At 40.6% G+C, this 15,540-nt stretch overlaps 1 long non-coding RNA gene across 12 annotated transcripts in view; it reads right to left on the bottom strand.

Annotated features, from left to right (window-relative positions):
- LOC138066840 (uncharacterized) overlaps positions 1 to 15,540 on the bottom strand; it is a 91,060-nt gene that overhangs the window by 59,822 nt on the left and 15,698 nt on the right. Inside the window, exon 1 of one of the 12 annotated variants that reach the window (XR_011140393.1) lies at positions 11,071 to 13,178. The exons of 10 other annotated variants lie outside the window; for them this stretch is intronic. This is a non-coding gene — a long non-coding RNA (uncharacterized lncRNA). Of the gene's footprint in view, positions 1 to 7,098; positions 7,530 to 11,070; positions 13,179 to 15,540 lie in introns of those variants that run through there. One more of the 12 variants, XR_011140392.1, reaches the window with a different exon arrangement.

The following is a 15,540-nucleotide window of genomic DNA, read 5'->3' as shown; positions in this document are numbered from 1 at the left end:
CAGCTCTAACTAGCCTGCTTGCCATCGTTAAGTCACCTCAGCCTTGGCTGCTGGCTTTTATAATCTTAAATATCTAGAATCAGCATCTGTCCTCCCACCACGTCAAGCAGACATGGCCCTGACTTCACCTTAGAGAGTGTCCTCTCTTCACTCTCTCACTCATTTCCTTACCACAATGCCAAATACTTCTACTTTGTAGAGGGAAATATCAAGAGAGACTGTCAAGGGTGGTGTGCCACAAAGCTGACCTACCACATTTTTGCATACGTTTAATAAAACAATGATCTTCAAGACTCTCTGTTTTCTCAATATAGAAGACTGTAGCCAGCAAGAGATCATTAACGAGAAACAATGCAACACATAAGGCGTGAAGATGCACAGTTGTTGGTAAGAAAGCAGACAGTGTGCTTGCTGCTGCCAAGAGAGGAAAAAAAATGCTGGACACAAACTTGAGGAGCTTATTATTATTAATATGAACTTTCAGTGATAAATTGTTGTTTGTTATTTACTACAAACAGCCCACTGGCAATATTTCAAAGCTGCTGGTAAAAGTTTTAAAACCCATTTGAATAAAGTAATGCAGATTTAAATTTAGCCTTTTGTTGTTTTGATCCTGACAATCTTTTTTGTTCTAACTGTCTCTCCATGTAAAAGCACCATCATTCAGGTTTGCATCTATGGGCCTACTCATTTATCTTGCTTTGAAAACAAAAATTAGATGATCAAAATGGATGACCAAAACATTGAAGCCCTGATCTTGTAAAGACTCACACAGCCAGCACCATTGACATAAAAATTTCCAGTACTGCATTGATCGTTCCCATGAGTTAAATGCAGAGGGACAGACTGTGACCTCACATTCAAGAACTGAATTGACGGAAAAGTACAAGCACTGTCGTCCAAAGCAAGCCCTCTCAACACCATTCGAACAGGACAAGGGCCCATATTGTTGAAAGCCCCATAACCTGTTCCAGCTATAATCCTTTTTTGTCGAGATTTCCAGTGAACAGCACAAAAACTGGAATGAGTCCTCGGTACCCGCAGAACGCAGGGTCATTGCCAGTCACTTGTCACTAACGAGTCCTGTTGGCACCTTGGTGACAGCCAGTCCAAATAAGTCCACATGAGCATCATCATTACCCTGATCTTGTACAGCTTTTAAGCACAAAAAATTTAGAAGTTTCCTGCGTACTGTTTTCACATGTATAACCTACAAGTCATGGGTAAAGAACAAACTGCACTTCTGCAAGAGTGCAGCATTTTATATGTTTGCCAGAGATACTGATAAGAAATTTATCCCTGAGCTCCTTTTCTATTGGTCTCCATTACCCATAGCGCTGCTCTTGCTATCCCAAAAGCTCTCCTGCTCCTAACTTCCCGTTACGTTCTCAGTGTAAAGGTATCAGGGGACAGGGGAGAGCAAGTCAGATGCAGGACTTGCTTTTAAGTACTACTAAAAAGTTGTAGACTATCTGAGATTCAAGGAAGGTGTGCAAAACCCACATCCACTATATTTTATACAATGTAGACGAGGTCCATGTTTGACTGGAGTAGCCAGGTAGCTGCAATCGCACCACATGGCAGAGACACATCAGCTGTAACACAAGAAGCTAACATAAATGCAGTAAATCCACACCTTCACAAAGAAGTAATTATCAATCAGGAGAGGGGAGAGAGAGGCAGAGATTTACCAAAATGGCTTTAAAACTGTAATGTTAGCAGCATAAACAAAAGCATGGCACTCATTTTGTAATGTGAAAGTCTTTGAGTGGTGTTGTTATGACACTTCATGGTCTTTCTAACACAGGGTAGGAAAGGTACACCTTCCACTTCAGCAAGACGTTTGAATACAAGCGGCTGTGTAGTTTCTTCATCTTTAGTTTGGCTTTGGGCAACATTTGAAAACGGAAGTACCATTACTATAAATCTGGATGTCACAACAAAGTGCTCATTTCTAAACAGCAACCTGACAAATCCAACAGACCAGTCTGATAACTGTGGTAAAGTGAGAAACAAAATCCCTGTGCAAATTATTTGCAGAACTGGCTGTACGAAACTTGTTTTGAGTGAGAGTGTGTGTATATGTATGTGTATACATGCATACATCATTATATATGTATAAAATCACTAATCTAGGAGTTCATCAACCTTATTCTCCACAGGAATCTAGTGAGGGATGACATACTTTAGATAAACAACCAACACTACAGAGGAAAGTAACTTAAGTTTAAATAAAGTGAAATTCTTGCTCAAACTTTTCATTACGTGTCCAAATTTAGAGATAGTTATTTCCAGCAAGGGATGGTTTGGGGGGGTTTTTGCACTCTCACTTTTATAAACAGAAAAATCTAGATGGACAATTGCATTGAATTATCTTTATATATAACGAAATATTTTATTCCATGCTCTGAATCTACAGTTTGTAAAATCTACAGCCTCAGGATTCTTCCAACTTGCAGGACTATGAGGTGCAAGTTTTAACACTGATGTGCTGAAACTATGCTGCCCTATACCACACCAAGAACAGTTACAGCTGTGGTACTGACTGGGTCCCTGCATCACATCACAGCAACATCCACTCACAACTGTTGTTATTTTTGAAATGTATCTCTAGAGCATGTCACTGAGTCATCTGTAAAAAGCTTGAAAAGCGACAAATAAATCCCTCAACATTGGCGGAAGGGGGCAGTGCTAGGTGCCACAATCTTGCACATTTATTTTGAAAAAGACTTCAGGAATTTATACTGGCCTACTTCTTAGCTTCACATACTGCCTTTGCCCTTCTGTTCCTCCTGTAGCAATTACAATGGTTTTCCAGGCTACAAATGGGCAAATGGTGAGTGCTTGACCAAAAATATGTATGGATAATTCTCAGCACAGGAACAGACCTACAGAGGTCAGTGGAACTACTTGTATCTGTTGACTTTAGCCTGAATGGTGCCTTAATGTTCATCTGCCTCCACGCTGATCAACTAAACTCACAAGGTCTCTAAGGAAGTGCTGCACTTTCACAGAAAATATCCCCAGTTCTCAGAGGTGGTGTAGAAGAGGGTAAGGGGTGCGGGGGAGAAGGAGATTCTTTTTGTTTTGTTCCACCAAAGATTCATTTATTTCTATGACCCTCAGCTGGAGTACAAAACGTATCAATGGTTTGGATGTATTTTTTTCTAGATTATTAATTACACCTGAAAATTGACATCTACAGACAAGGAAATAATAAGTAAATAATAAAAATAATAATATAGTCATGCTTTATAAATGAGGTTTTAGATACAAGTCCTCTTTTTGCCAGAAAAACCACATGCATAATAAACAAGACGCACCAATTCTAATCTGCAGTTTGGTAATAGCTTTTTAAAACCACATTGTGCGTAAGCTATTTGCATTAAGGCCAGGTACATCTCAAAATCTGCTGATCTCAAGAGTGATTTGCATCAAATATACCTGCTGATCAGTAAGATGTACGTAGTTTGAAAAAGAGAGTTACCGAACTATTTTTCTCTTTTCCAATTAAATAATAGACATACACATTGGCAGTACACTACTGCACTGGTATCATTAGAAATCTGTTCTCAGTTTATTTACCCATATCACAGTGGGGTACACCAATTTGTGTAGTTTCTGGTACATCTGCCAAAGGCTCAGAATGATGCAGAGATCTATAAAGCAGAAAACGTGTGCTGTGGATTTAAAGTCTTGCTCAGCTGTGTTTATTAGTAGTAGATTCCACCCCCTTTGTGTGTTTCATTATGAAATACAAGATGCCCACATAGGTCTAACTGTGCAGTCCATCAAGTGAGCAAAATTCAGAGGAAGGCAATAAAGGCTGATACTAGAGCATGACAATAGCGTAAGAACCACGGGGAACTTCCCCCTGAATTTCAGTGCCTCTTGGCAGTGGTACTAAGATTGAATATGAAAATAAACCGGCTCACAAGCCTCTGAAGAGCAGAGTTTCAAATCCTTAGCCAGACTCAAAAGCCATTAGCAGTTCCACTTACGTCACGAGTATCTTAAAACCTCTATGATAAAGTCCTGCTCTATTTGAACAGAAGTGCCCTGTTCTCATCCACAGAAATTTCATCCACACACCTCAGGGGGAAAGAAGAAAAAATTTCTTACAAGCAGAGGAGGAATGGAAAGGTGGGGAGGCAGTAGGGGAGAAATTGCAGAACTGAGATCAGTAGAAAAGGCTGGTTGCTACAGCATCAGCAGACACACAGAGGAGGCCGACCTACGGTTTCCCAGCAGTTCAAGAAGGATCTCTGCGTAGGGGACCTATTGCATGATCTGTGACAGGACTTTGCTTTTAACCTACCCTGCCAGCTTTAGGAAAAAGACAAACAGAGCCACATCATGCCAGGACTCAGCCAAGCTACAGCCAAGTCCACTCTGCAGAAGCTTAGGACCTTGCTCTCTCCCACTTCTCAGCTGCACCTGGTTCTTTAGGGATGGCATGAGTCTTGCCTGTTTAGTCTCATAAGGAATATGTCGCTCATTGGGTCAGGCAGGCAGATCATCCCTGAATCAGAGCCCCTTGCTGCATTCCTCTTTGCTGTACTTCACGGGAGTTCTGTTCAACAGCAAATCTTAATATCTACTCTAGAAAAAAATACAACACCTTATTACAAGGCTCAATTCTTATGCTGATTTAAGCTTCACAGCTGCTTATACTAGCTAAAGGTCTGGTTCTTGTCACCATTACTGTCCTCTAGAAGAAAATCGTTAACTCTACTTATAGCTTTGGTGGGGAGGAAGACGCAACTCTAGTTTGTGACTATTTGTGAGGGCTATTTATTGTCATCAGTATTGTACACACTGTGCTTTTGGTCAGCGCAAGGTGGGAGACAACACATGGTTTCAGACTTATTCAGCACACAGCCTGTTTTGTAGAAGCTCCTACTCCACTAGGACTCAAACATGCAGTTTCCTGCTACAAAAATTTCTTTTCCTCAACTTGCAGCAGAGGGGAGCATATAAACTCCAACTCAGTGGTCAGGAGACTATCTGAACCGAGGAGGAAAGCCACATCTTGGTTTCCTGCAGCTATCATCACAAGAATAGACTCATCTCATAAAGTCACCGTGGTAACTGTCTTTTTGTTTGAGGTCTAGTGATAGCAGCTTTCTCATGTAACATTTTCAGACTCTTGCACCAGGGCATATCAGGCATCTTTGCCATTTCAACAGCATCAGCACAAACAACTTCCTATGCAGCCCCTGTTCTGCCAGCACTAAAGGATGGATTTGTTTGTTCGTTCAAACTCATTAAACCTGCTAAGCTTTGGCACTGATTCAGAAAATACCCTACGTTGGCTTAATACTGTAGCTTGTCCAGCATCGAGGCCACCACATGATAAATGAGCATTAGGTTTGCACAAATCTGCCTCAATTCACTGTGGTTTCCAGTGTAAGACTAGGGGGATCCACAGTGATGTGCACCTTCCAAGCTGTTCACTAGGGGTGTACACACTAAGCTACCAACTCTTTTCTTATTGGCCTATACAATTTTTGTGTGTCCTCTAAATGTAAGAACCTCAGACTTAAGGAAGGGGAGAAAAGATACTGTGTGTCTGAAAAAGAGTAAAATCCCTCATTTTTCCTATACAATACAATAGAGGAGAGTCCATGAAGGAGCCACGCTCCATATACTCCAGCATACCGCCTCTCTCAGCACATGCACCACCATAAATGCCAGCTTTCCATACGAACCCTCTTCTTTTCAGCACTTGACCCCTTTATGACTTGGAGTACTATAGGGAATTGTTCAGATGGATTTATGTCGTCTCACAGTTCGATGTGGCAAACCCAGCTCTACCCTAAATACAAATCATTGCCCAAATAAGTGATAAGACATTTGCTGCAGGAGCTATAGCTAGGCAACTTTGTTCTGTGCAGAAGTAAAAAGTGAGGAATGTGGCAGAACCTCAAGAGATCCGGCCTGAGAGTCAAGAGAGAGAGAGTCAAGAGTCAGACGCTTGAAGTCCATTGGAACGCATCCTTTGGGATTCTCTAGTTCTGTCTTTTCCTTTCCATCCTAGAGGACTGCCACAAAAACGTTCTTAGCAAAGGTATAATGCATACAGAATGAAAGCACTGTGGTCAGACACTCCCGAAAATTAAATAAATTTGGCCCAGATCAAGAATCAAACATCTGTGGCAATTCTTAGACTATTCAGCATTCCCCACCCCACCCCAAATTTAAATAGAGTCACCATTGGCTAAAGATATTATTAGCTTTATAAAATGGCAACAAGTTAATGACTAAGTAAGTATTTGTGGATACAGATATTTTTCTAAGCTTAGCTCCTAAAAGCAAATGACACTTTTATAAGCACTTTAAAAAGTAACAAGCTCATTTGGGATCCCTTAAGTCTAGGAAGAACACATTCTATTAACAAATTTCTTCTCTAATTGCCTACATGCAACATCAGTGCTTATATTGGCTGAAAACATGGTGACAACAAGCACTGCTTCTGGATGTGGCCAGTGATTCTGCATACATGATGGGGATCTGTTGTTAACCTGTGTAGAGTAACAGCCTGGGTCCTGACCAAGGTATCTGTGAAGCAGTATTGGTCCTGGAGTTCAGCTGTGCAGTAACACTATTCCTCAAAAGATCTGGCCGATTGATTATAGAATAATGGAAAAACTAACCTGCAAAAGACTTCGAAAGGTCATTCAGGCCACTCCCCTGCCCCTAGGTAAGATGTCATTCCTGGGTCATTCCTATCTGATGTTTATCTAACTGCTATTACAGTTTTCATCACTGGAGGTCCTTTACAATTTCCCCAGGCAATTTAAACTAGTGCTTTACCATCTATCCTCACCAGCAGAAAAATGACATGAGCCTTTCTTGTGTTAGTTTATGCCTGTTAACTTCCTGTCCTAACTATCAGGGACATGGTTATCAGATGGATTCCTTGCTCTTTGCAGCTGCTTGGTATATACTTTAAAACTATGACTTCCTCTCTCATTCTTCTCTAACGTCGGTTAAGAAAGCCTAACCATTTCAGTCTTTCCATGCAGTTATGTTTGGGGTTTATTTTTTTCTTCCCTTAAAGTTCTGTTTTAGTTCTTCTCCCCACACGATCTATACCTGCATCAAAAGCTGGAATTCCTGATGAAGGTGAGATCAGAAGGCTCATTTTATGCAACTTGTGAAGCTGTGTCTTTTTGCACTCCTCTACAGCATCTGCTTGTTTCTTCTTACGCTTACATGACGCTTGATTGCTGCTCAGCTGCTGGGCCACGACAACGACAGTTTCTTTTCTGCTAAACAGTTACCTGCATTATTCTCTGTCCCACATTTGTACTGCTTTCTGCCCAAGTCATCCCACCTTTCTGCTTATCCCTACTGAACTCTGTCCCATTTCTCAAGACTCTTTCTTCAATTCACCCAGATTACTTCAAGTTTTAGTCATTCCTCAGCAGGTTCAGCAAAGCTGCCGTCTTAAAAACTTAAAAAACTTTAGAAGCATCATCCAGCTCCTGTAAATTTTGAACAAAATCAAGCCTTCAAGAGCCCCTGCAGGACACCCTCAACTAAGTCTGCTATTACAGCAAAGGATCACTGATGACTTCCTCCTTCCAAATAGTTTGTCATTGTCTGGAAGGACCCATCTAGATTTTGTTTCCCTCACTTCTTTATGAGTATGTCATGTAAACCAGAGTCATAAACCTGGCAAGTTCAAGGTGTACAGTATCTTTAAATTATACAATATCCTTAAAGTAAGCTGTATTAGGCCTTCCCTCCTGTAGCTACCACACAAGGAGGGACATAAGCCTCTGAAATTGAATTTGTTGCCAGAAGTGGCATGAACTTTGAGCCTGTGGTTACATCTTCAGCAACATCATCTCTGCTTAGGCCATCTCTGCTACTGGCTGCTCATTCACATCTTCATAGTACTTAGTGCTACTGCGCACATCATGTTTGTGCGGGGCAAACAGGATCTGAAAAACAAACTGATTTACCATACAACCACCCAACCACCTGTGCAAGCACAGGGCGGAGGCATGTGCTGTGGTTCCTGTTGCTAAAAAAATATTATTTCCTAAATTACACTAGTGCCTTAATATCAACCTGAATGTCAACTCTAACTTCTGAGACTGCTTCTAGTGATTTATCTCATGCTTCAAACTGGAATCATGAGACGCTTAAGTGGTAGACAGATATTTATTTTGCCAAGAGCTGTGCAAGCTAAATATGGGAGCATCTTAACGGTGCTCGTCACCATCTGTACTCTTGCAATTACTGACCTAAGGATATTCTGACTGAAAGACTCATTAGAGCACAGCTGCAAGCAAATTCAGCCAGACTCTTACTACCTGCCAACGAAGAGCTATGCACACTGCAATTTCCAATTGGTGGGCCATGCTGAAGTATCCAGGATGCTAATGTCTTCAACCAACATAGCTAGATCCGGAAAAGGTCAACTTATTTACACTCAAAATGACTTTGCATGATTCTGGCCTCAAACTAAGAAAGTAGCTTCATATTTTACTTTAGTTTCAAAATTTGAATTCAAAGTTCACAAAGCACAAACTTCTTATCCTTAGGTTAATATATGTTGGACCGTTGCAAAGTGAAATCACTAATTTTGTCATATATGCTTCAGAATGTCTTATTACTCAGTCTGCATATCTCATTACTCATTGCTTGGTTTACCTGTGTGCATGCATATAGGATCAATCCAGAATGGCGTCTTAGCACACATTTCACATGGACATGTCCCCTTTTAAACCACAGGATGACTCACACACTTTGATTTACTAAGTCAAGGCCAAAAAGATAAGAGAACTAATTTCTTGTTTATGTGGCTGTCTCCCTGTCACTGAATTAAATGGTAGGGCTTTAGGTATGCTGCTGCATCTAACAGCAGTAACAGAAACACTCTTTTCCTTCCGCTATTTTGGACGTGATAGCAACCATTTTTTTAAATCAAGTTTCCATTCATAATTGGGCTTCCAGCATGCTAGTTCAATGCTCTCTATTTGATCAGTTTAATGGCCTCTTGCTATTATTACTCTTATTTCTGCATGTGAAAAAGGCTAAGACTCATTAGACAGCTTACATTCCTAGAGCCTGTTGCCTTTGGGCAGGAGTGCTCCCGACTATTAACGCTGGCAACAATAGACAGGACTGTAAAAATGGTGTACATATGTAGCACAACAGACCAGCTAGCCATCTTAGGACAAGAGAAATGTTATGACCTCGCTAATAGTTGCCTATGCCAGTTTAAATCTGCAGCAGAGGAATTTAAATGAATGCTGATGACTGGCCAAACAGACTCTACTTTCAGTAATGGGAGGAATTCTTATTATTATTGCTGGTTCTGTCTATAATAAAGATGGAAGGTCTTTTTAGTAACATATGGAAAATCATTACAGCCACAGTCCAGAAGTAATTGCCAGTGGGCAGTGAGCTGTCAACTCCTTTCAGTTTGTTGCTTCATCACTTCACATCACCCATGACCTGGAGGAATAATTTCTCCTTCCACAGCATAGCGGCAGTTTAGTTTCCACGCTCATTAATGTCTGGTGCCTCCTACAATTATGGTTCTCAGCAAATCCAAAAGCCATAAAACATCTTAACGTCTGTGAAATTCTATGTCTACCATGACCGTGTGGTACTGAATTCTCAATTTATGTTAGATTTGCTAAATGAAATGATACAACACATTTGGCTTCAGAAATATATTTATGAAGATGGGATACTCCACTTGCTGTGGAAAAAAAAAAAATCATCCTGTACTGGCAGAAAATGATCTAGACAATGTAATTAAAGAGAGCCTAACATACAACATCCAGTTTCAAACTTTCCCAAAGCTAATAGTGCTCATGTCCTCCATGAACTAGAGCCAGCTGCAAAGTTTATACCTCCAGTGAAATATAAAGTTAGGGAACATCTGAATCTGTGGGCTCAGTTCAAAGTCATACCTATTAGGTCTTTCACACTTCCAGCTTTTAATATTTTACCAGCTGCTAGTTACAGATTGAAGGAAATGAGGCTTAGATACAACCAACACATATCTTGCCTTTCCTCTTCAGCCTGTACCCCTGCCCAATTAACTTTAAATTGGCTGGCCAATTTCAAGTTTAGGAGCTGAAAAGGGGTCTCAAAGACCGAGTTTTGTAAAAACTGATGACTAAGAGATTTTTAGTTAACACCCTCCACTTGAGGAAAAACAGGCAGGAAGTAGCAGTGGCAGGTCCTTTTGAGAGCTGCCAGTTGGCCAGCCAGCACCTATGCTGGTCTGAGCTAGCCAGCACAGGCATCCCTTGCTCAGTTCAGGTATCAAGGGGTACCTAGTCAGGAGGGAAGGGTGAAAGCTGCTCAGCAACAAAGTTCACAAAATACATAGGAAACCTTGGCTCTCCTAAGCCTGGTGGTCATGACAAAAACTTGTTAGCAAGGTTGTCATTTAAAAAGACACAAGCAGAACAAACTTAATGGTGGTATGGATTGAATGAGTCTCTAAATATTAACAAATCAAAGTTTTGGTTTTTGTTTTTTAAAGGAAATTCCTACTTAAAATCAGGACTGGAAGATTTTTGCCTTTATCGTTTTTGAAAGACTTCCTTTAGTTCCAAAAAGAAATAATTCAAGGAAGTCTTACATAAGAGATCTGACTAGGTTAACTCAGCAGTCCTCACTGTCTTCAAAACCTATGAATCTACTTCCAGATACAGTAGTATTAAATAACAAAGAAAAAAGTTTTCCCAGGTCTACAGAAGTCAAAACATAATCAGAAAAAAAAGAGTAAATCTCAAAAAGTACCAGGGAGCAGAGGTAGGTTTACATGCTGCGAGGATGGAAATACAGGTCTCCAACTTTTTGAAATTCTTCTCTTAGCTGCTTTTACTTCAAACTAGCCCTCATACCTCCACCTCCACCTGTCCCTTCTAATGAACTAACTTAATGCTCACTTACACCCTCACCTCTCTGCAGTTACTTAGTGGCTCCAGGTGATCTGTGTGCTGGTGTTCCCATGCCATCTGTTATTTCAAAGGAGGACTAAATATTCGCTTCCAATATGACCTCTGAAATCCACTCAAAATCTGTACTTACAGCAGCCACTTGTGTTGAGAAGCATCAGGTCAGAATCAGAGTGCCTCAGACTCCTGCTCTTTACTGATAATGAGGCACTGATCCAGTATATCCATGCACTATCTGTTATAAAGATTATAAAGAATTTGTGAATGAATATGGATGTTACTGCATGGAAAAAATATGAGACAGGGATGTGCCTTGTCTGTAGCATACCTACTTTCGGAACAAATAAGGGCTACTTTAAACACAGAAAAACTGCCATTAAAACTGAAACTCTAGAAGGGACTTCTCCTCTGCAGTAACTTCCTATATCTCTAAATAGACACAAGGCTACACACCCCCAATATTTTTTTTTTCCAAAATTCCCTCTCTTGACAAGCTACCACACCTCTTTAGAACAGGAAAAAGGGCTAAAGAGAGAGCAGGATATTTTTAGCGTTCTTGTAGGAGTTTCTTCCAAGTGCCATTCATTACGGAGCTCCGTGCAATCATCTCTCTGGAGGCTTACTTCAGTGTCTGGGACAAAGTGAGCAACTCCAGCCCTGGCCCACCCCAGAGGCGTACTGCATCCTCCGCTGCAGCATAACGCATTCAATTGAAAGTGGTTTGTTTCTCAGCCAACGGACACAGCAACATAATTTACTATTTCCCTTTTTAAAATCTGATACAAAATAAATCTGATCTACTGGGGGAAATGTTTTGAAAGTCTAGCCTGAAAGCACATCATCTGTTTCCTGGATCTTCCTTTCAAAGATTCAGCAGCTAAATTTACATCGTTGCACCCATGAAATCTTTAGAAAGGTAGGTGGGAGGGAGGGAATTAAATGGCTTACAAAGCACGAACGAAAATATTCTAGAAATTGAGTCAACAGTTATTTTCATTACCCTTTGTTGTAAAGCACCTGCAACATTGCACCCTGAAAGAAAGATAAGATTTCTGGGTAGAAAATATCATTTAGTCATTCTCATCTTATACGTATATACCATCTTGTCCTGATTTCTCACAACACTTTTTGAATTTAGGATCAAAACCCCAGTCAGTGGGAGGAAATACTATTTGAGCAGTACTGTCTAGCAATAATGTGTCTGGTCTTCTCCAGCATCCTTAGAATCCTTCCGGGGGGGGCAGTTTTTCTGTCTACTTGATATTCCACAGGCACTGCTATCTTCTCTGGTCACTTTTCCATCTTCTATAGCTAATGTTTAGGCCACCTACAAGCTTAAAATGGACTCATCCTGAACTCAGTATCAAGTGGAAAATTAAAAGTGTTATTTCCCAGCGTAGTCGGTGCTGTTTTAATGCCACTTCTATTAAAGTAAATTATTTTAATGGAGCCAGAGGCAAGGCAGTACATATTGCTTTGGGAAATCTTGCTCATAACCCAGCAGTCAGACACATATACAGCCACACATGGGCTACAGGCAGTGTCTCGCCTACCACCGAAATCCAGAACACCTCTGAGGCAAAGCATTTAAGCACGAGTAGCGCCCACAGATGTTACTGTTCACCTAGCACTGGGAGAATACTGTGGGAACTTCAAGAACTGGAACGATTGAGGCTCATTCATTGCGCGCTGGAAAACCAGCACCCTGATCGTTATTTCATGCTGCCACTAAGTAAACTCTTAATAGAGGCCTGTTTTGCAGAGAGTAACTAACACAGCCTAGAAATAGCCAGGAGGTTATGTCCTTAGGGCATCACTGTCACAATGAAAATATTGCTTCTGTATTGTTAGACACTGTTAGGACTACATTATCATTGCAAAGAAGTGTGAAGCAATGTATTTTGCTTCGTAAGTAATTATGATGGGGAAACACTGTGCTCTGTAGAGAAGAAAATATCTGCTTTAACAAAATCATAAAAATGGTATCTTTTTGCCCTTTTTTCTTGAAAATGCAAATAAGTTTATTTGCAATAACTGGATTTGTGAGAGAAAACCTTTCTCTTTTTCTTTTCTGGTTTAGTAACTCAAAGGTTTGCCTCGTAAAAATGTGTATTTAGACCATCTTGGACTGACTGCATTGCAGAATTAGATTTTCCCCATATGATGGAAAAAATGCATCCCACCCACTTTCTCAGGTAAGACCTACTCCAAAGCCCACATGACAGAGAAAAGTTTATCAGGTAAATCCAAAGGAAATGTATCTTCTGGTGAAGCTGGCAGGAGCAGCATTAAACTCCTCCCAGCTAGGGACTGCTTTGTACATAAATTACATGTATCAGCATCAAATAGCAAGGATTAGTTTCTTCACAGCGTGTCCATACAACATATCTGGATAGTTCTAGGTGCTACTTTCCATTAACAATAATTTCTTCAGACACACACCTGAAAGCACAGATGTGTCCCTCCGGAATTAACGGCACCATGAACTCTCTGTGGAGATTGTGGGAAACACAGGCAACCCAGAAAGGAGTCCGCCACCAAAGACCGTTCCCCTCTCTTTGGATCCTGCCTTACAGATATAAGTCCCAAGACCTGTGGAGCTGCAAGTGAATAAAAGAGAGGCAGGACTCATCTATCCTTGCCGTCAGCCTCCCAGAGTTATTACGGTGTAAGCATTCACTTATGCTGCTTCTCGAGTCCACACCAGGGCTCTGATCTCCAGCTAAATTCATATAAGGAGAAGTTAGAAATCTAAATACTTTTCAGGATCTGTACCCAAGCTTTTAGTCTGTCTGTAGATTTCAGTATTGTGAATGTTTAGGTGGCTCACAGGAAGGAGCCAGTTTGGAATACAATTAAGTGTACAGACCTAGACAGGAACAGGACTGCAACAGAGAAAAGATTTCTCATATGGGTAACAAAAACTGGTGTGATGAGGGCACGGTAACAGTGACAGGTCAGTTATACTTTCCTTTCATTTAGTATGACTCAGCTAGCTATATCTGACATCCATGTCTGACAAAATTTGGACTAAAAGAAAACAAATCCCAAAATTTTACTCTAATTCAGAATTATACTGAAGATTTTGCCAGGAATCTGTATTTCACTTTTTTCTCCTATAAAGGAAAGGAGGGCAAAGACAGGAGAGGATTATAATACTTAACAGCATATACCCCTGGAGGAGGGTGTGGTACGTAATGAAATCAGCAAAGGATGTACAAAACACTGACGGGAACCTTCCCATCCATTCATTCTATTCATCTCCTTAGAATTCTCCCCCTTGCATTGCCATTTATCCTTTTCCAGCAATTTTCTAGTTGCTTTCCATTTCCTTGCTTTAATTCTCTATTCCTACTCTATTTCTTTTATTTTTTAATAGAATTGAGAAAACTGACTCAGTTTAAAACAACAACAACAACAACAACAACAAAACCACTGACTTCTTTTGCTCTCAGTACATCCCCATGTATCTGATGGCCAGCAGAGGAACAAGGAAGCCTGGTGCCAATATTACCGTCTACCTACAAACCTCACCTGAAGCTGCAATAAAAGTCAAGAAACTGATTTATGCCACTTGTCTGTTTTACTGTGTTCCTGCTTAATTGTTCTCGCTTATCAAGCTAGATCAGGTATCTGGAATGTCAGAATGAGTCCTGTGCAATTCATTACACTTAGTGTGGTGCCTTTATTTTGTTCTTCGTAATCAAACTTGGAATGTGCACCCATGGTGGGCAGGAAGAGGCCCTTCTCAAGCAAGCTAGTACAGACATTTTGAAGCACGATATAAGCCATACTTCAAGTTCAGACAGTTCAAACTGAGAGCTCCTATTCTCTGTCCACTTAAATCATTAAAGTGGCGATAAAGCTGACACCAGCTAAATAGTCCTTTTCTGGACATTTCTCTTAACACTGCTTGAAGAAAATAGGCATTAGTGGCAAAAAGACTTTATAACCACCATTATCTTAATCTAAATTTAGCTGGCATAGTTGGTGCATGATTATTTGTTTTTTTAAAAGCTCTCAGCCAATGCTGGCAAACCTTGTAAGATTGGGCAAGGCTTCAGTAAAACTCTAGGAGGAGATACTGGTCATTCCATGTCAGAAAAAGTAAACCCAGATCAGCCCAAAGAGTTTATTTGTTGAATAAATAAAAGGTCACCGCGTTAGCATCCCGCAATTGTGTAAGAATAAATTTTTAGTCTTTCTTGTAATAGTCATGAGGTTTTGCAAGTTTTAAGCACAAAAGTAATGGAAACAACTTTTGATCCAAAAGTGGTATCGTTTTCAAGGCTGCCTAACTCAACACTACTTGACCTCAGTGCTAAAAAAGATTACTATCTAGTGAAATTTCGGGGCGGGCGGGGGGAAGTGAAGCAGGAAACCACCCAAGGTAGCCAAGCAGAAACACTGAAGAGAAGGTGGGCTAAGATGATTGTGTGTAAATGACCTGCCTTTTATCACAGACTAGAATTGATGCTGCCTTTACCACTGTCCAAGAAATGAAGCTCTCTTCCCACTACAGACGATTTAACAGTGAAATTTAACAGTGAAAATATGCTTTAAACAGTTAAGATAGGGAGGTGGGCCAGGAACACCAACCATA

This window comes from Struthio camelus, chromosome 3 (assembly GCF_040807025.1).
Source record: "Struthio camelus isolate bStrCam1 chromosome 3, bStrCam1.hap1, whole genome shotgun sequence".
NCBI classification, from domain to species: Eukaryota; Metazoa; Chordata; class Aves; order Struthioniformes; family Struthionidae; genus Struthio; species Struthio camelus.
The sequence above is the reverse complement of the archived record's forward strand: the minus strand, read 5'-3'. Positions and strand labels throughout refer to the sequence as shown.